The sequence below is a fragment of the Taudactylus pleione genome, unplaced genomic scaffold (genome assembly GCF_031769625.1).
Source record: "Taudactylus pleione unplaced genomic scaffold, aTauple2 ptg000191l, whole genome shotgun sequence".
Classification (NCBI taxonomy): Eukaryota; Metazoa; Chordata; class Amphibia; order Anura; family Myobatrachidae; genus Taudactylus; species Taudactylus pleione.
In genome coordinates this window covers 1,080,837-1,101,577 of record NW_028284593.1, presented here as the reverse complement: position 1 = coordinate 1,101,577, position 20,741 = coordinate 1,080,837, and positions in this window count along the sequence as shown.

The window sequence follows — 20,741 nt, the reverse complement described above, 5'->3', positions numbered from 1 at the left end:
CCTATTCAGATGTAGTGATCTGGGAAGGGCTCTTTCTGTCTGAGTGGCTCAGGGATCTCCTGCTTCATTGCTCCCTCAAGAGGAAGCCCAATGAGGCCAGTATCTATACAGGTGAGCAGGTCACAGAGGGGACCAGTGATTCCTAGGAAAGAACATTTTATATTAGGGTCAGCATAAGGACACTGGCCCTCTAGTTTTCAAGGTGACTGAACTAAGCATCTCCATCATTTTTATACTATGACTCCATATTATATATACTGTAGTTTATAGTGGTCTCTTTAAATTTGTTATTCCAATATAAAAGAAGAGCTGGTACAACTCAGCATAAGGGAGAATAGATGCATTTACTTCATTATGTGGGAGCAATTACGGTGTTCTTGCATGAACAATGCATTAATAGATAGGAAAAAACAAAATGTATGTGCAAAATGAAGAGGGAGTAGATTGAGCGTTACTAATAATGATACGGTTGCAAAAGATCTCAGAAAATAATATCATAGATACATATATAATAAACTATCTTTCGCCTGCAGCTTTTCCCACCATAAAATCGCTTTTGACATTTTTTCTATTTGAGGTATTATAGTTGACAGAGCCACGTTCAAAGCCAATGAGCCCTTAGTAGGACCCATTCTATTGTTAATGTTTACTATGGAGATTGCTCTATGCTTGATTTTATGCAGCTGTTGCCAATAGATGGAGCTGAATTGGCCAAACACACTAATTAGAAAGGAATCCAAATACTTTTGGCCATGTAGTCAGGGCTGTATTAAGGGCCACATGGGCCTAAGGCTGAAAACTACCAAGGGTCTATTATGAGGAGCTGTGGACCAGCACTGTGTGACTGTGTTATGTGGACATTCTCATCCCCTACTACACTATCAGCCCCAATGTCTCCCTAAACACTTACAGTAGAAAAAATTTCACCATTTTGTGAGGAAAATAGAAATATACAGTTTTAATATTTATAATGTATGGTCATCATCATGCTGCCATGAAGATGGGCCTCAGGACTACAGATCCATCTACCCTATTGTTAAGCTGGCCGCAGATCTACCAACTTTCATTCAACTAACCAACTGTCCAAATTTTTGTCACACAAACCACTCGTCTGCAGAACAGCTTATCATTTAATCACCCATCCTGCAGTGTCAAAGACAAAAAGAAGGATAGTGGGTCCCCGAAATCAGCAGCAGGTAGAGGTGGTGCAGTGATTCATGTCTCCTGCTTCAGTGAGCTACTGCCAGGTAGTGAGAGGCTGGAGAGCAGCTGACAGATATGAGGGAAAGGTGACAGCAGGGCTGCATAGAACAGGAGGAGCAGTTACAGTAGGGCCTTGGAAACAAGAAGGAGATGTTACAGAGGGGTAGCAAAGACAAGGAAGAGAGGTCACTGCGGAGCAGCGAAAGATAAGAAAAGAGGACACAGAAGAGCAGCGGAGGACAAGAGTAGAGGTCACAGTGTTGCAGCAGAGATAAGGAGGAGAGGTCACAGCATGACAGTGGAGACCATGAGAGGTCACAAAGTAGCAACGGAGGACATGAGGAATGGTCAGAGTGGGGCAGCAGAGAAAAGGAGGAATGTTCACAAAGGAGTAGCAGAGACAAGCAGGAGAGGTCACAGTGGAGGACAGGTGGAGAGGTCATAGCAGAGCAATGGAAGACAGGAAGAGATGTAGTAGCAGAGCAATGGAGGACAGAAGGAGTTTGCAGCGGAGGACTGGAATAAAGGTCACAGTAAGGCAGTGGAGGACAATAGATGTGAGACAGCCATCGGCAAGGGCTCAGAGCACCAGATGCCTATAGAGGGTGAATCACATGTGGCAAATTAACAATTACTGTTTGTTCTCACACACCAGCCGATTATCGTACCAAACAGCCAACTAGTTGGTTAGTGACAAGAGTCCTTCAGAATAATCTGAAAGGAACAGGAATGGTACAGCACAAAGGAAAGATCCAATTAAAGTGATACCCCTTTTACACCAGAGCTAAAACTCGGGTTATTGCAGGGTTAACCCGGGTAGCTTCTTGGTGTAAAAGGGGACAGGGTTAGATTCCCAGGTGGAGTGACCCGGCAATCCAACCCAGGTAACTTGCAGGGTTTAACATGGGAATGACCCGTGAACCCCTGCAGTGTAGACGGCTCGACCCGGGTCACTAGGCTGATGTGCTGCTGTCTCTAGCGGGTAGCGCCGGAGGGGGGAGTTAACGCTCCCCCTCTCTGGCCGATGAGATGTTCTTACATCTCATCGGTAGTGCTTCCTGCATTGCCTCGGTAAAGAGGCGAAGAGGGAAGCGTTATAGCGGCACGGTAAGTGCCGCTATCATACATCTACCCCCATGTGTGGGTGGTGACAGGGGCTGGCCATTAATAACGTGGGGGTGGAGATGCGAACGCAGGCGTGCCTGAGCGTCTCAACGCCATTTCAGAGGCGTGCATAATTAAGAGGCAGCGTCATTGTACACGTCACATGGCTGATTTTGACACTCAAGTGATCGCAGTGCTTGCAGCAGGGTATAGTCAACCTCAAGCGATGCGTTCGCTTCCGACGGTACCCGATATACCGATGGTTGCATACACTTCCTGGAGATGACGTCCGCAAGTGGGCATCTTAAGACAGGCTGGTGGGCATCTGCATACACAAAGCGAACGCACGCCAAGACATAATGGGCGTGGTTATGCATTGCCATGCAATCGCCTGCCTTGCCGTCACATAGCCGAATTTGCATACGCTGGGTGTGAGCGTACACATCTAGCGAGCGGGTCTGAATCGAGCCCTCAGTCCCACCAAAGCCATCCATATATGGCTATATACCAGTAAAATAAGATCTCTATCCCCCTCTATATCAGACTCTCACCTTACAAAACTTCAAACAGGATCTCAAGACCCACTTTTTTATCAAAACCTTTCTTGCTCTCATCCTAACCCACTGCTCCATGCTCCTTGCTCATTGTCTCTCTCCTCACAAGCAGGGCCCTCCTCCCTCATGTGCTTTGCCTTCCCTCACTTATACCATAATTTCATCCCTACTGCCTACAACGACACTTAACCCTTGGGTTCTGCCACCCTAAAACTTATTTTAGTATTATGACTGCTGATGCAGCAATGTTTGTAAACCTTGTCCATGTTCTGCAATGTTCTGTACTACTGTATAAGTTACTGTTTTCTTGTTTTGTTCATATTGTTTCTGTTTTTGAATGTTGCAAGGCGCTGCAGACTCCTTGTGGCACCATATAAATAAAGGATAATAATAATAATAATAATAATAACTTCACTTCAGTGAATGTACTGTATGCTAAAACTCGCTATTTGCATGAAAGAAAAGACATGCAAACTCAGGGCCTGATTATTATTATTATTATTATTATTATCCTTTATTTATATGGCGCCACAAGGGTTCCGCAGCGCCTTACATAGTACATAAACATAGTGCACAAACATAGTACATAGACATAGTACATAGACAGTTGAGCTGAACAAGAAAACAGTGTCATACAGTTTAAGACAATGCAATACAAGTACATGGTATATAAACACTGCTGCAACAGAAGCAGGATGGCAAAAGTCACGGGTTAGGTGCTTTTGAGTATAGAGCAGATAATATAAGTAAAGAAAGGATGAGCACAAGAGGAAAGATTCAGCTTCGCTCACAAGTGCTATGCGCTGTGGTAACCCACAGCTATGCGAGTGGCCAAGAGGCCGCAACAAAAAAAACCCCACACACCCTGATTCAGAACGAGCGCTCGGTTTTTGCGAGCGGCTCTGAATCAGGCCCTTAGTCAGCCCCTGTATGTATTTAACTGTTCTTAATAAATGCTGAAACAATGATATCAGTAGGCACTGTTTTGCAATATTATTATTATTACTTTTTATTTATAAGATGCCACAAGTTGTCCACAGCGCCATACATATGGCAGCAGTAGGACAGTACAGGGTACACAGAACATTATATTAGAATACAGTAACCGAGCATAAACATAGCACAAATAACAGCACCACAATTCTCGGCGAAGAGTGGAACCTGTCTCCAGTAGTGCCGGCACGACTAGCTGTAAGAGACAAACGGCTATGAGCTAAAGGAATACTAAATGGCCACTGAGTAGGTGAAGGCTGTTGTTGAAGTGCTAGAGAAGAGGGCTGTGAGAACAGGAGGGCGGGGGACCCTGCTCCTAGGAGCTTACAATCTAATACATTTATTAGCAGGAATTTATATAAATATTAAAGGTTAACATGTAGGAATGATATACCTTTGTATTCATGAAGTATGTTATTCAAACATAATAGTGAATGTGTATTTAGCTATCAAAGCAAAGCTTAAAATAAATGGCTGTAAGTGTATCTTATGAGTGCCGGACATGAAGCTGGCGCTTATACTACTGGTGCAGAACTGTGCTCCTCTTGTGCTGTCCGATGCCGTTACTTATCGTGGAAATTTTTCCGGACCTGATGTGTCCCGAAATAAGTGACGTTTTTTCACCACCTAAATGACGAAAACACATAGGACCCGCAATATGCTCGCTGACCTATGTGTTGTGTCATCGGGAGAATTATCCTATTATTTCGACCTAAATAATAGGATAGGGTGGACATTTTTTTTTCGAAAAACCTGGATAATCCCCATTTTTCGATGATTGCGGCTATCCGTTAGCGCCCGAACTATAGCCCTGATTCAGACCCACTCGCGAGCGCTATGCGCTCGCAAGCGGGTCGATGGTGGCCCAGTGCACATGTGCACAACGGAGCCGGCTCCGTCGTGCGCATGCGCGAGACCCGGATAGCGACGGGCAAGCCGTCGCTCCGGGTCTCGTACCACAGGGGGTGTGCTGTCGATGTTGAGTGACAGCATGCCCCCTTTGGTGAGTGGGCCAGGGGCGTACCGTCTGGGGCCGGCCCCACTGACATCACAAGTGATGTCAGTGGGAGTGCTTTCAGCTCTATTAGAGCCGAAAGCACTCTGGGGCTTGCAGCAACGAGACCCTACCACAAGGGTCTCGTCGCAGGCCCGATGGTCGCGATGGTCTTGACCATCGCGACCATCTTCCTGGCCGCTCGCTATAGCTGTGGGTGGTCACCCACAGCTATGCGAGCGGCCAGGAGGCCACTCTGAAAAACAAGGACGGCCCTGATTCAGGGCGAGCGCTCTGTCAGAGCGTCCGGCTCTGAATCAGGGCCTATGTTCGGGGCTAATTGGATACCGCCCTAACAATGAGCACCTTTATGTGTATTAATTATCCCATTCTTCGGATTTCTATTTTGCTGAATTCAATGATGAAGCCAGTTTTATGGCAATATGCATCGGCATATCTGTAATGGGTGCAGGGTGTGCGGTGCACACAAGCTCCCTGGTCCACACCCTGCACCCATATTATCTAAATCTTACCTCTCTGAGGTCCCGCGTCGGGTGTCTCAGCGCTGCTCAAAACACCGGAAAATGGACGCCGCGGCCATTTTACCGGTGTTTTGCGCATGCGCAGTGAGGAAATCGCCAGGAAAATGGTGGCCATGCCACTTCCCCGACTCTGGGTAAACGCTAGTGCCCAGAGTCTACTGAAGTTTCGGTGGCCGGCCAGCCACGTCAGCCGGCTGGCGGGGAGAGAGGAGGGGGCCCCGGACGGGGAATGCACAAGATGCCCCTGACAAAATGGCTCTGCCTGTTCAGGTAGGGCCTGCTGATACACAATGGATGGTAACCCTACTAGCCAAATACAGCCCTGGGCGACCCTCCCTACAATTGCAATATGCACAATGGGCTGATAAGCTATAGATTAAGTGTAGGAAAGGAAGCAAAGGAGAGAGAAAACCCTTATTTTCACTGTGTCATTCCCCTATACAGACGCAGCAAGTGTAGCAATGCACTCGTGGTTTGTCAATTATAGAACAATACTGGTCTCGATTTTGATGGATTGTTGATCTACAAGATGAGAACTTGATTAGACCAATAATAGAGAGGACTTTACATGGCACTTGCTGAATGGGTTCCTGACTTTTCCTATTTGCTCAGAGATAAAGGCAGAATGCCATAGTTATCAGTAAACAGGTCCAGCTCCACCCTCTGGAGGTGGAAGCGCAGGCCTGAGACCTTTGTAGGTATATTGTACATCCATGCTGTTGGACGAAGATAGTGATCTTTGAGGTGACATCCACAGGCTAAGGGACAATGGACAGAACTGGACTGGGAAGCTATTCATCATGGGGGACAAAGCAACTGTCAGGTGGGACAGGAGCATCCTGCAGGCATGTCAGCTGTGGAGTGCACTAGATGACAGGACAGGCTAGATCACCAGGACGAGGAGTGTGCAGGGGTGACATGGAGAGACTGGCTAGTGGCTTCTAACAAATGTACACACAGATATGTATCATCTGCAAACACTTGCATACAGACAGATACATACAAACATATTGTATGCAAACACTTATGCTAACTGGTACATGCAAACCTATTGTACATAAACATTTGCACACTCCTGATACACACAATCTGAAATACAAGTATATTACCAGTCCCAGATTTGAAGTTTACAAGCATTACTTAATTTGCACGATACATTTTTCTTGGTTTTACCAAAAATCTATCTTGTAACATTAGTTACACACTATATAGGATAATTCTTCAAATATTTTGCCAATATATGCTAAATTGGTCACAACATTATTTCAAAGTTGCCTTAACTATGGCTAGATTAAATAATTGATTCAAAATGTGCAGATTTTGTAATGATGATTTTACATATGCATGTGCAACTTTTATTCATTGACTGAACAATTTCATAAAAAGCAACAGTGACACCACCAGGTTGTATTATCATAAACTATCCAACGTTGTAAATTGTATAATTTACTCTGAAGGGACATTGCAATATCTGGTGAGTGTGGCAGCACTTGACAGTAGCAGGGCATACCTTGCTAAAGAGAACTGCCAGGATTGGATGTTAGTGTCACTTGATCAACTCACAAACTAACCTTAGCACTTCCTCTTTGGCCTGGTTCCCACTAGGGATGGCCATCGGTGTGGTTAGCATCGATGGTGATATAGTAACAACTATGCAATGGATGACCATCGATGGTTTCACCAACCAATGGTCGTCCCTGTGGTCATCCCTGTTATTTGACTGACTGGCCCATAGGCCGATCAGAACCTGGGGGTGGGGCTTCGTGGGTGTCGGGGGGGAGGTGCAGAGCTATGCTCCATGTCCTGGCACCTTGTAAAAAAAATAAAAGCATTTGCTTATGCTGTGCCATCGATGGAGGGAAACCATCTGGTTTTCCCCCATCGATGTTAAAAGCATTCAACATCGGCCATAAACCATCATGCTTATGAATCATTGGTGGTCGATGGCCATCACTAGTCCCCATTGCTGAGTCACCAAGCAAATTGTAGTAAATATTGTGGTGTGTTTTCAAGCCCTTTACAATTATTCGGAAATGTACACTTATTGATACACACAGTGCAGTTGAATTATAAAATACAGACGTTGAAAAAAAAATAGATCAGGCACAATTCTTTTTCTGTGAAAAATATTTTTTTCACCACCTATGGCATTAGCTTGTTGCTTGTCGCATCCCCGGAAGAGTGACTGGATCTCCCACATCCCGTAAATGCGTAATTTAGCCCCGCCCCTCTGCACAGACCTGAGAATTGCAGCATTTTGCAGCACCAGGGTTGGGGCCTAATGGCATGATAGCTCGGGGCCACCCCTCCAAAGTAGCAAGCTGCATCTCCTCTCTGGGAAAAGCCTGGAGAGGAGATTTTTAAAAATTGGCAAGTATGCGTATAATATATAGGCACAGGCTGTTATGTACCAGTGGGGGAAGAGTAGTGTGTCGGAGGATCAACTATCACACTGCACCTGCACTGACAGTTACTAATTTCCTGCAAGCAGAAATAGACAAATGCAAGTATACACTCTACCATGCTGAACCTAATAATAATTCTGCTAAATTGCATAAGAGGTTCTTGGCATAATATTGGCAATAATTATGGGCCTGCCCACCGTGTCCAGGTGACCTCTATCAGGCAGATCCCTAACACTCCTATGGATCAAATACAGGGCACGGGACCCCCCAGGCCAACCCAGAAGAACCATCTCCTTATGTAGGACTTAACACATACGCTTTCTTTATTATTCTTTAACCTTCACTTTAAATCTCACACTATTGTGATGCCATGGGGTGGTTCTGCTGGGTTGGCCTGATAGGTCCCAGCATGGTAGAGTGTGCACTTGCATTTGTCTGTTTCTGCTTGCAGCGCTACAAATCTCAGCAGGTAGCACCTCACATTGTGCTTAGGGTGTGCAATCTAGGGCCCCTCCCCCTATGTATTCTGTACTTTGTGTATGTATGTACACTGGAAGGACGAGACTCCTTCCACCTTGATTAGCACCCCTCTCACCTGTTCCTGGGTGTTTTTAATTAGCAAGGAGTCCTTGCACTCCAGACTGCACATCTAATGAGGCACACTGAGGGTAAGACCAATCATATACTGTATATATGCGGTGTGTCAGTTTTGGGACTGGTATTGGGGTGCGGGGCTCTCTGGGCTGGTGTGGCTGGACTGCTTCATGGCATCGTAATGTATACTTTTCACTTTTTCACTTCTTTAGTTTGTTTTTTATATATGTAGCACTTTATACACTTTTTATTATAATCTCCTACTTATGTAGGACTTAACACATAGGCTTTCTTTATTATTCTTTAACCCTCATTTTAAATCTCACACTATTGTGATGCCATGGGGTGGTTCTGCTGGGTTGGCCTGGGGGCTCCCGTGCCCTGTATTTGTTCCATAGAAGTGTTAGGGACCTGCCTGATAGAGGTCACCTGGACGCGGTGGACAGGCCCATAATTTTGGCCATTATTATGCTAAGAACCTCTTATGCAATTTAGCAGTATTATTATTAGGTTCAGCATGGTAGAGTGTGCATTTGTATTTGTCTGTTTCTGCTTATAGCACTACAAGTCTCAGCAGATAGCACCTCACATTGTGCTTAGGGTGTGCAATCTAGGGCCCCTCCCCTATGTATAGTTACTAATTTCCTCCAAGCACATATACATGGATGGATAGGTCTTTGTTAGGGCTAAAACCATATCAGCAAACACTGGAGTCCTTTTCAGGATCAATGGAATGGGGTTATAGGCGAGGACATTGTACAAAATGAAGGCTGCAGATGTACTTCAAGATCCATTCTTCAACCTGGGCAACGCCGTCTATCCCAGCTAGAGGGTTATAAATCATATGCTATCTGCATTTCACGATATCTATCTATCTATCTATCTATCTATCTATCTATCTATCTATCATTATTGTCATGTATCATATTTAGGTTGAAATAGTCATACCTTACACTGTGACATGTCATATCAGCAGATACAGTTGATAACTGACTGTCCTATACAAAATGGTGACCTTTCTACCAAAGCTGAGTGACATCACAAAGGCTGTTTGTGATGTAACAAGTCACATGTTTAGTATACTCAGGGGAAAAATTACCTGCCTTATGCATGCATTTTGACATAGATACATATTTATAATGTATTATCTATCTATCCTATCTATCTATCTATCTATCTATCTTTTAGGTTAAAATAATATTACATTATAAGGTCAGTAGACATATTAACAGATACAGTTGATAACTGACAGTTCTATAGCAAGTCACATGTCAGTCTATATACAATAAGCAAGAAAGTGTGTGTGTGTCTGTCTGTTTGTTCTTTATGCATGGCCAGAGATTTATACCTAGCTCGGCCAAATTTGGCATGGTTGTGTAGTTTGACCAGGATTAGGTTTTTGCCTAGGTTTGAAGTTCGTCAGGGCCACACACTGTCACACAATCCCATTAAACCAAGACACTCTTAAATTACACAGGTTCTGGGGCTGGCTTCATACACACACTGGGCCTGATTCAGAGCCGGACGCTCTGACAAGAGCGCTCACTCTGAATCAGGGCCCTCCTACCTGTTATTGGAGCGGCCTCCCACAGCTTATGCGAGCGGCCAAAAAGATGGCCGCGATGGTCAAGACCATCGCGACCATCGGGCTTGCGACGAGACCCTGCGGAAGGTTCTTGCTGCCGCAAGCCAGGAGTGCTTTTGGCTCTATCAGAGCCAAAAGCACTCACACTGACATCACTAGTGATGTCAGTGGGGCCAACTAGGCGTTCCCATGGGAACGCCTCCATCTGGGCAGCCACGTCCCTGGCACGCCCACCAAAGGGGGCGTGCTGTCACTCACCATCGACAGCACGTCCCCTTTGGTGCGAGACCCATAGCGACGGCTTGGCGTGATGTCAGTAGTGAACTTCCTGCTCTATTAGCCCCCTTTGGCTTGGCCAAAGGGGACTAATAGAGCATGAAGTTCACTACTGACATCACTACTTCACTACAGACATCACGTGTGATGTAAGTAGGGCCGCCCACAAATGCCAGGCGTTCCTTCGGGAACGTCTCCGTTTGTGCAGGCACCCCCCCGACCCGCCTACAAAACAGGGTGAGTTGTCGATCAACATCGACAGGTGCCCCATTTTGCTGTGAGCCCCGTGTGCACTGCACGACCATCGACCCGCTTGCGAGCGCTATGCGCTCGCGAGCAGGTCTGAATCAGGCCCACAGTGACAGGGATAATGCAGATTATCGGGAACCTGCACATGCACGTGACCTGTACACAGTCTGGCGGCAGACTGTCAGTGATTGACAGTTTGCTGCCATTTATGGGTGGGGAGTGGGCGGCAACAGCCTCCGTTTCTCAAAACGGTGGTGTGTTGCCGCCATTGAGTGGGAGTGGGGAGGCCAGGATCTCTGTCGGCTGACGGAGATTTCTTGGCCTCTTTTACTCATCTGCGGCGGCCGGCTTGCGTGACCCCATGGCCATTCAGCCAGCCGAAGGGATTGTAGATGATCCGATACTGAGTCCTTGGATCAGTAATGCATGCAGGAGGTGTAACGTCTCCTGCTGCACTTACCATATTACGGTTATCACAGCTGCTAACATATTAGCAGCTGCGATAGTATATCCATTCGTAGCTGAATCACCCCATCTGTTTTGCAGTGATTTCTGAAATTCAAGTGATTTTGGAAGCCATACTGATTTCTGGGTCAGATTCAGCAGCGTACGCAATAGCAATTACGGATGCAGTCGAGCGATTGTTTACTATTGCTCATGCGCACAAGCCACACTGCACGCGTGCAGTGATTGCACACACAAATTAATCCATCGCAAAGTGAGTGACATGCTGTCAGCATTTGGGGGTGGTGACTGGGAGTGGTCTGAAAACGCAGTTCCATGGGCATTCATAAATTAGCCCCTGCGATTGCCTACGCAGCTTGAGTACTCACTGCGTGCGCCAAGTCTTGCAATTGCTATGGCTGCTCAGACCTACTGTAAATTCTTCGTGATGGATCGATGTGTGCCGATGGTACAAATGTATACGCAGAAAAGCGAGGCTGGACGATATGAGAAAGCAGCTGTCCCTATGCCAGCTGTGCTTTGGCAAGCATTAGCATATTTTTTCTGCTGCGTTCCGTACTAAATCGTAGCTGAGAACGCTATTTCGTACCCTGCTGAATGAGGAGCTCTGTTCTATAAGTCAATCTGCTGCTGATATACCCTGTTTCAAACGGTACGCCTGCCTGAACTTTCATTTACTCTTAATTTGTATAGTTATCCAGGTTATAGATGAGGACAATGTAAAAAAATTAATGCTGCAGGTGTACTTCAGGGTCCAGTCTCTACCCCGGCAAGGCCGGGTATCCCAGCTAGTCTATATAACAAACAAGAAAGTGTGTGTGTCTGTCTGTTTGTCTTTTATGCACGGCTAGAGTTTTGTATCTATCTCCACCAAATTTGGTACGGTGGTGTAGTTTGACCAGGGTTAGGTTTTTGACTATGTTTGAAGTTTGCCATGGAGGTCTACCCACCAAGTAGGCCGTGGAGTCTCTGATTTGAAATTTTGATTTAAGCAACTTTGCTCAGGATGTCTTCCAGTGCCTAAAACTGCACTGATATGAAGGCAGCATCTGATATGTACCAGTGGGGGTCAGGCAGAGCTCCAACTTAAGAGCAGTGAATCAGAGGATCAACTGTCACCCTTCACCTGCACTGACAGTTACTAATTTCCTCCAAGCACATATAAATGGATAGATTTTTTTAGAGCTAAAACCCTAAACTTTGCTCATCTCTCTGTTATCCACAGTGGCATATCTAGACTTTACTTTTAGGGGGGGGGGCGGTTTAAGAATTAGTACTGACTCCTCCCCTTTTTATTAATTTACTCCTCCCACTTAGAGTTCTGCCCTTCCTATTTTCAACAAATACTGAAAAAATACACAGGAAAAAAAAAACACATATAGCACCCACATGAAATATTACTCACCAGTTGCGCAATCTTATCCACATTACACCGTACATAGTGCCCCTGATTCACATTACACTACATAGTAGTGTCCCTTATTCATGCTATGACACACAGTAGTGCCCCTTTTACACAATGCCCACAGTAGTGCCCCTTATACACAATGCCTCCAGCAGTGGTGCCCCTTATGCAGTGCCCCCAGTTGTGGTAGTACCCCTTATGCAGTGCCCCCAATAGTGGTAATGCCCACAGTGGTAGTGCCCCTTATGCAGAGCCCACAGTAGTGGTGCCCCTTATGCAGTGCCTCCAGTAGTGTCAGTGCCCACAGTAGTAGTGCCCCTTATGCAGAGCCCACAGTAGTGGTGCCCTTTATGCAGCGCACCCAGTAGCAGTGCACCCAGTAGTAGTGCCCCCAGGAGTGGTGCCCCTTATGCAGTTCCGCCTATGCCATGCCCCCATTAGTAGTGCCCCCAGTAGTAATGCCCCCTGTGGTAGTGTCCACTGTATAAATGCCCCCAGTTGTAGTGCCCCCAATTGTAATGCTCCCTGTAATAGTGCCTCAGTAGTAGTGCCCCAAGTAGTAGTGCCCCCAGTAGTCATGCTCCAAGTAGTAGTGCCCCCAGTAGTCATGCCCCCAGCAGTCATACCCCCTATGGTAGTGTTCCCTGTGGTAGTTCCCCCTGTATAAATGCCCCAGTAGTAATGCCCCTGTATTAGTGCCCCCAGTAGTAATGCCCCCTCTGTAGTAGTGCCCCAGTAGTAATGCCTCAAGTAGTAGAGCCCCCTGAGTAATGCCCCCAGTAGTAGTGCCTCCTGAGTAATACCCCCAGTAGTAGTGCCTCCTAAGCAATGCTCCCAGTAGTAGTGCCCCATAAGTAATGCCCCCAGTCGTAGTGCCTCCCAAGTAATGTCCCCAGTAGTAGTGCCCCCTAAGCAATGCCCCCAGTAGTAGTGCCCCCTAAGTAATGTCCCCAGCAGTAGTGCCTCCCAAGTAATGTCCCCAGTAGAAGTGCCCCCTAAGCAATGCCCCCAGTAGTAGTGCCCCCTAAGTAATGTCCCCAGCAGTAGTGCCCCCCAAGTAATGTCCTCAGCCGCTTGCACACAAAAAAAACCTAATACTTACCTTAAGCTCCGCTCCCACGTCCGCTGCTCCAGCTCCAGCCCTCGTCTCCGTCTGCTGCTGTGGGGAGAGGGCTGGGCGCCCGCTGGTAACAAAATCTCAGCAGGTGTCCGGAAGGAGGACATGGGGCCAGCAACAGTCTGCCACTCAAATCGCACTGGTGCTGCGCCATGCGGCTGCACTGCTGACAGGCATCAGCTTTGTGGGAATTGGGGCTGTGTGTACGGGGAGCGATCGCCCTTATCGCCCCCCACCCTCCTGGATCCGCTACTTGTCTTCCATGTGTCCCTTCTGCTTTCTCTTATCTGTTTCCTTTGTCTGCCACTCTCCTCATGTGCCCATATCTTTATCCCAGGTTACCCTCTTACTGTCCACATGCTCATATTTGTGTCTGATCACCTGCATATCTCTCTTCTTTACTTACCTCCTGCACCTCTCACTGCCTGCTACTTTTTCAGCCCCTGCTTCTATCTCACCTCAAGTACCTCTAACTTGCTGACACCCTCTCTCACCCCATGTCCATCTCACTGATTCCCTCTCCCACCCTCTCTCACTAACTGATTCCCTCTTTCATCCCAGTGCCTCTCTCACTGATTCACTCTCTCACCCCTTCCCCTCTCACTAACTGATTGCCTCTCTCACACCCTACACCACTAATTATTACCCCCCCCTGCCCCTCTCACTAACTGATTCCCTCTCTCACCCCCTGCCCCTCTCAATGATTCCCTCTCTCACCCCCTGCCCCTCTCACTAACTGATTGCCTCTCTCACACCCTATACCACTAACTACCCCCCCCTGCCCCTCTCACTAACTGATTCCCTCTATCACACCTTATACCACTAACTACCCCCCCCTGCCCCTCTCACTAACTGATTCCCTCTCTCACCCCCTGCCCCTCTCACTAACTGATTCCCTCTCTCACACCCTATACCACTAACTACCCCCCCCTGCCCCTCTCACTAACTGATTCCCTCTATCACACCTTATACCACTAACTACCCCCCCCTGCCCCTCTCACTAACTGATTCCCTCTCTCACCCCCTGCCCCTCTCACTAACTGATTCCCTCTCTCACACCCTATACCACTAACTACCCCCCCCTGCCCCTCTCACTAACTGATTCCCTCTCTCACACCCTATACTACTAACTACCCCCCCCCCCCTGCCCCTCTCACTAACTGATTCCCTCTCTCACCCCTGCCCCTTTCACTACCTGGTTCCCCTGCCACTCCAACTAACGACTTACCTCTCTCACATGCGCCAGCATGTACTAACAGTGGCGCTACTTACCGCCAGTCACTGCATCCCTACTGATTGCATATGTACTAACATATGCGATCAGTACCGCAAAGAACAGCTCTTCCGATAAGAGCTGTCCTTTACGACCCGCTCTTCACCATGGACTTCTGGGTTTATGACCCGGGAGTCCATCTGCGCTGACTGACACGGCGGCCATGGGGCATGCTGGGAGGGATCTGATCGGATCCCTCATACCAGCGCGATGCAGTAGAGGCCCATAGGCTTCTATAGGGTAACGCCAGCAAAAGCTGTCATTACCTCCGTATCGGAGAGCCGGCGGGCAGGTGATGGTAGATACGGAAAATGCGGTAAAACCCCGAAAACGGGGGTTTTACCGCATTTTCTGTTTAGTACATCCCGGCCCCTGAGCAATAGCATTGTGTGGAGATATGTCTCACTGGAGACACATTTCTGATATGCACTGGGAAGGAGTATCGAGTATTGGCACCTGTCAATGCAGATTGCGGCGGCACTGTAGTTTAAAATTGGCAGGCAGTCTCTTGAATTTGGCACCGGCCGCAAGCGCAACACTAGCCAATGAGAAGCTGCCATCGCTGCTACAAGTGATTGGTTAATTGTCCGTGAGCCTTAATAGTCTTGCGGCGGGTGCCAAACTCAAAAGGTTACCACTTCCCTTTGATTGGCCGCCGGTCTGTGTGCTGGGATTGGCCGGGTGGCCAATGTATAATATATAGAAGGGGGACAATTGGGAGGTATGCATTCTGATGTATAGATAATGGGCAGCTCTCCTGACACGCAGTGAGCGCTCGTTATAGCCCTAAAGAGTTTGCAATGCCTAATTTATGCACGCCCCTAAAATGTCGTTGAAACGGTTAGACACGCCTGCATTCTTGTAACCATCTCCTGTTTCCACCCCCAAACGCTGACTACCTGTCACTCACTTTACGAATGGATCCTTTGTATGATCATAGTCGCAATACAATTGCTGGGCGTGTGCAGTGCGGCATTCGTGCATGCATATTAGCAAACAATCGCTCGATCTGCTTGAAAAAAAATCGCCATTGCGTCCGTCTCTGAATCAGGCTCAGTGTCCATGTATGTGTAATCTAATGATATATTTTACTGCCATTCACTCACCTTTCCTCTCAGGCCTGTGGAACAACCTCACACTGAAGAAGCTCGACAAACCAGCCAGCTGAGTGCTTCGATGTGCAAATGGAAAATAAAAGAGATGTATGCAATGGTATGAAAAGTAACTGCAGGTACAAGATAGCATATGCCAAATAATCAGGAATTCATGAGAAAGTGTTGGTATAATATGGCAATTCTAGATCCCAGTGAGAACAACCAAATATGAGGTAGGTGGATAGATATCTTATATTAGATACACTTACAATATAATATACTATAAGTAGGGGGTTTTATTTCAAATCAATTACCTTTTTGGCCTATTTAAGTCAACTTAAGTAAAAAAAAACAACCTAGAAAAGTGGACATATCACTTAAAAGAGATTATGTAAATTATTGATGTCTGCTGCACTCTAGTGGCTTCATGAAGTATTAAGCCCTAATTTATGTGATGGACTGTGTAGCATTAAAGGGTGCATGTAGTGTCACATGTGTGTCTGTTTTCACATGACAGCCCTCATTTGTGCCAATGGAAATTGTTATGTTTCTTATACAAGTATTATGATTTAAAAATTGAGATTTATTACATAATTGTTATCCCTTAATTTTCATAGTTACCATAGGAGCCATGATTGGGGATGCTCAAGTTACAATACACTCTCACAATACACCACTAGTTAATGCAACTTATGACATGAGGTGATATAAAAAAAAATGTTTCTAATGTTAACAAACCCCATATTTGGTAGCATTCAGGGATAGAAATGCGGGGGGGGGGGGGGGTTGTGGTGCTGTGAATTGCGCCATCATGGGACCCCTGCTGATGCTCAATTCCGTGAATGTCCATTTGAGCCCACAATGGTGTGATTCACCACATATTGCATCATCAAGTTCCCAAATCTCCCACTTCACTCTGGGAGGCTGGTCAGTTCTCCTGGGTATCCAGGACACTTCCCCAAGGAAGCGGCTGTACAATACCGTCCAGCAAAATACTGTAGGAGGCGTTAATAGGCAGCAGATGCTCCCTGACAGCAATTGCGATCCAAGCGCAGTGTCCATAGACGCTGCATCAGATCACCATTGCGAGGCCAGGAAATATGTGCCCACTGACGCAGACGCTGGCCTCAGCACTCCTGGAATATGGGAGGCGGTACACCCCGTTTCCAGGAACGCAGCCCAGGCACACCACCACAGCAAGTTAAGCATGCTGTGGCTTGGGGGATCTGCGAAGGAGATCACAGGACCCGTTCTGCACATGCTCAGAACAGGTCCTGCGCATGTACATACCCCAAACAATCGGATTAGTACGTAAATCTTTGGGTTACTAATCTAAATCAGACCCAATGTGCAGGATATGCAGGCAAAATAGAAGCAGACACAGACCCTTAAATGTACTTAATCCTGCACTCAGAGATAAATTCCTTTTAAATTAAAAATATTTAGATTGGTTTTCAAGGTTTTTCTTATTTAGCGGCATCACCCGGGAGGCTCAGTATCACAAGGGGCTAATTCAGAGTCGTACTTGTGACCGATTTAGTGTTTTTTGCCATAGTTGTGTCTGCTACTTTATGCTAATGCCATAGCAGAGCCTTGGCTGTAGAGAGCTGGCCCAGGTCCCATTACTAGCGGGGGGCGTGGACTAATTGTGTAGGCGTGGCCATGTCCCCTTAGTAAAAAACAAAACAAAAAAACTTTACAGTGCTGCAAATTGGTGCTGTGTGTTGGGGAGGGGACGCTGCTGTGAGCCCCTCAGCCTGGCACAAATCCATAGGGCATGTGATCAGTGTGACAGAGGAGAACAGACTGCTGCTGCTCAGGAGTAGCGAGCAGTCTCCCACTGCAGCCCAGCACACAGCAGTGTGTGCTGGGCTGCTGACAGGTAAGAGGGAGGGGGGCAGTGTCAAAACCGGGCCACCGCCAGGCCCCTCCAAGAATCCCCGGCGCCCTGAACAGAGCAGCAGTTCGAATAGATTGCGATTGTATACGCACGGCTTCTGTTCACAGTGCAGGGAGAGCCTGTCAGTGCGCTGTCTATCACTTTACATCCTAATCCACAGTATGACCTCCATTGCAAGACCATGACGGCACATGCGCAGTGTGGCTCAGACGCATGCGCAGAATAGAAAACATCGGCCATTTGCAAAAAAAAACACGTTTAGGGGCATATTCAATTGGCCGCGAGGCTTAGCTGAAAACCCTGCGCCACGTGAAAAAAAAAATCTACACTTACCTACCCGGGGGTCTCTGCTGCTCCCAGTGGCCTCCCCTCCCTCTTCTCACTGGAGAGGGGGCTGCTGGGAGTCCCAAGAGCTGCTGAGAGGCTCCAGAGGCTGGTGGGAGGAGCAAGGGCTGCTGGGAGATGTAGTTCTCCCAGCGCCCATTACAGGGTTGGCACACAGACACTGCGGGGGCCACACACCGGGGGCCACACACACAACACTTCTACACACACTCACTCATACACACTTACAAACACTCAAACACACATGGACATACCGGTACTCTGCAGCAGCAGACCCGGCTTCCGACGCTGGATGCAGAAGACAGCACTGCAGAAGGTAAGAAATTAAGGACTAATTAAGCAAATTGGAAACTTCCAATTGCTTAATTAGTCCTCAGAGGGGTGCCGCCGGGCGGCCCAGAGCAAGTCCCACTGATTTTTCCTAAAATTAACTATTTTTAAAAAAATCAGATTTGCTCTGGAGGTGCGAGAATAAAAAACTCCCATGGCTCAAAATAGAAAAAAACATGCACCTAATTGAATAGCAAAAATCCTGAACCTGCAAGAAAAACCTCGCAGGTGCAGGATTTTTGCTTTTCTCGCCCCCAATTGAATATGCCCCTTAGTGTGTAATGCAGTATTCTCAGCACTTAACTCAACTGACACACTTTCTTGGAACTGTAGCATTTTTGCCCCTGACAGTCTCTGTACATAGCTTGGCTGTATTAGCTTATAATGCTACTACTAGGAAATCAAATTCAGGTGTTAAGTAAGTTTGGTAGCATTGCCATGGCAATCTCCTTGTCATCGACTTGGACTCCTACAGATGTTAATTGCTGGGATATGAACATCATTCTAATCAATTTAGTCACTCATACTTATGCATTCATTCAACTTGGTATTATATAGTATGAACCTCACATTAATTCTTCTCATCAGACCCTTATCCTCTTGTCTTTAGCTGACACTTTCCAATGTATGATAGAATAAACATGTTGTTCAACACTTAAGAATATTGTTCTCATGAGTTTTTCTACATCATCTGGGCTTGGGCTGTCACCTGGGTTAATTGTAACTTTCCACAGCCTCTCATGCTTAAGTTGCATTTCCATTGCAAATTTCCACATGGTATAATTCTTTGAGCCTTTAAGTTTAATAAAAGCCATCATGAATGCAGCTCCTGTGTACATGCTGTGCACTGAAACACTTATGCTGCCTCACTGATTAACTTTACTGATGCATGTTGTTTCTTTGGTGTCTGGTGTGTCCAGGGCATTTAGATGCCTGGGTCCATAATGTTTTTATATGTGCATACTATTTTGTAATGGAACACAGGTTATAAATAGTAAACACCAGTGGAATCATTGCATGCAGTGAGCACACAAGCTGCGCAAACTATTGCAGTTGCTAATTTATGCCCATGCAACGGCGCTCCAACAAACAGGCATGCCTGTGTTCCTGAAACCACTCCCCCGTCACCACCCCCAAACATTCACGGCCTGTCACTCATTCTGCAATGTATTCCACAGTGCATCCATTATCACAGTGCGATCGCCATACATGAGCAATGCAGTGAATACGCAATACGCATCAATTGGCCAATTTTCACACACAGTTGCAATTGCGATCCATGCTGAATCAGGCCCAAAATACGAACAGCGGCCTCCCGACATTCAGAATCCTGACAGATTTTTGCACTATAAACCTTACCCTAAGCGACCCTTTCCACAGCCTAACCCTAATACTCTCCTCCTGCAGCCTAACCCTTAACCCTTCCACCCCACAGCGTAACCCTAACCCCCCCTAGTGCCTAACCCTTCACCTATCCCTAAGTCTCCCCCTGACCCTAATCCTTACCTCCACAATCTGTCAGTATTCTGACAGTCGGGATGCAGCTGTTGGCTTTGTCACCGACGGCATCCTGATTGTCGGGATGCTGACTACATCCCATGCAGCATGTATGTTAGGGTTACCGGAGCTAAGTAGTACACAGCTGTGTACTACTGTGGCTCTCAAACACAGTGGCAAGATGGTGCCGCATATGCATAGAAGACCAAACTGTGGCCATCTTGGAAAAGGAGAATGCTTCAGTTATGGAGCATTCATGGAGGAAGCACAATATCGCACTCCATATCCCAATACACAACTAAATTTTGTATTGAGTAGAGTTAAATAGACTAAGAGGTGCAAAGTTTTACTTACCTGGGGTGCACTGTTCACCTGAACTGCCAGACCCTTGAAGACTTCATCACACTAGTGCTGTTCTTATTTTTATTAATAGTGTTGGCTCCAGTGGCGGCTCTTACCATTTTGTTAAGAGGGGGACTGTCGGCCATGCTGTTTTCTGATCCATCACTGTAGTGACCAATGCCCGTGTCTTGCCCACGTGCAATGGATCTGACAGGCACTGGGACCGGCGCATGAGCACAAACACAGGCAGACCAGCACATGCACACAAACCCGTCTTCTAGAGCCTGCATCAGCTGCAGCCCCTAGGAGCCTGGTAAGGCTGACAGCAAGACAGGAAAGTGACTTCCCGCTGGAAGCATGCTCTCTGTTAATCATGTTCCGGACTAGCAGTCCCAGGGGGAGAAAACACCTTCCTCTGGGACTGCATGTCCTGGGTGTAATTAGCAGATAGTGCTTCACATGGGAAGTCCCCTC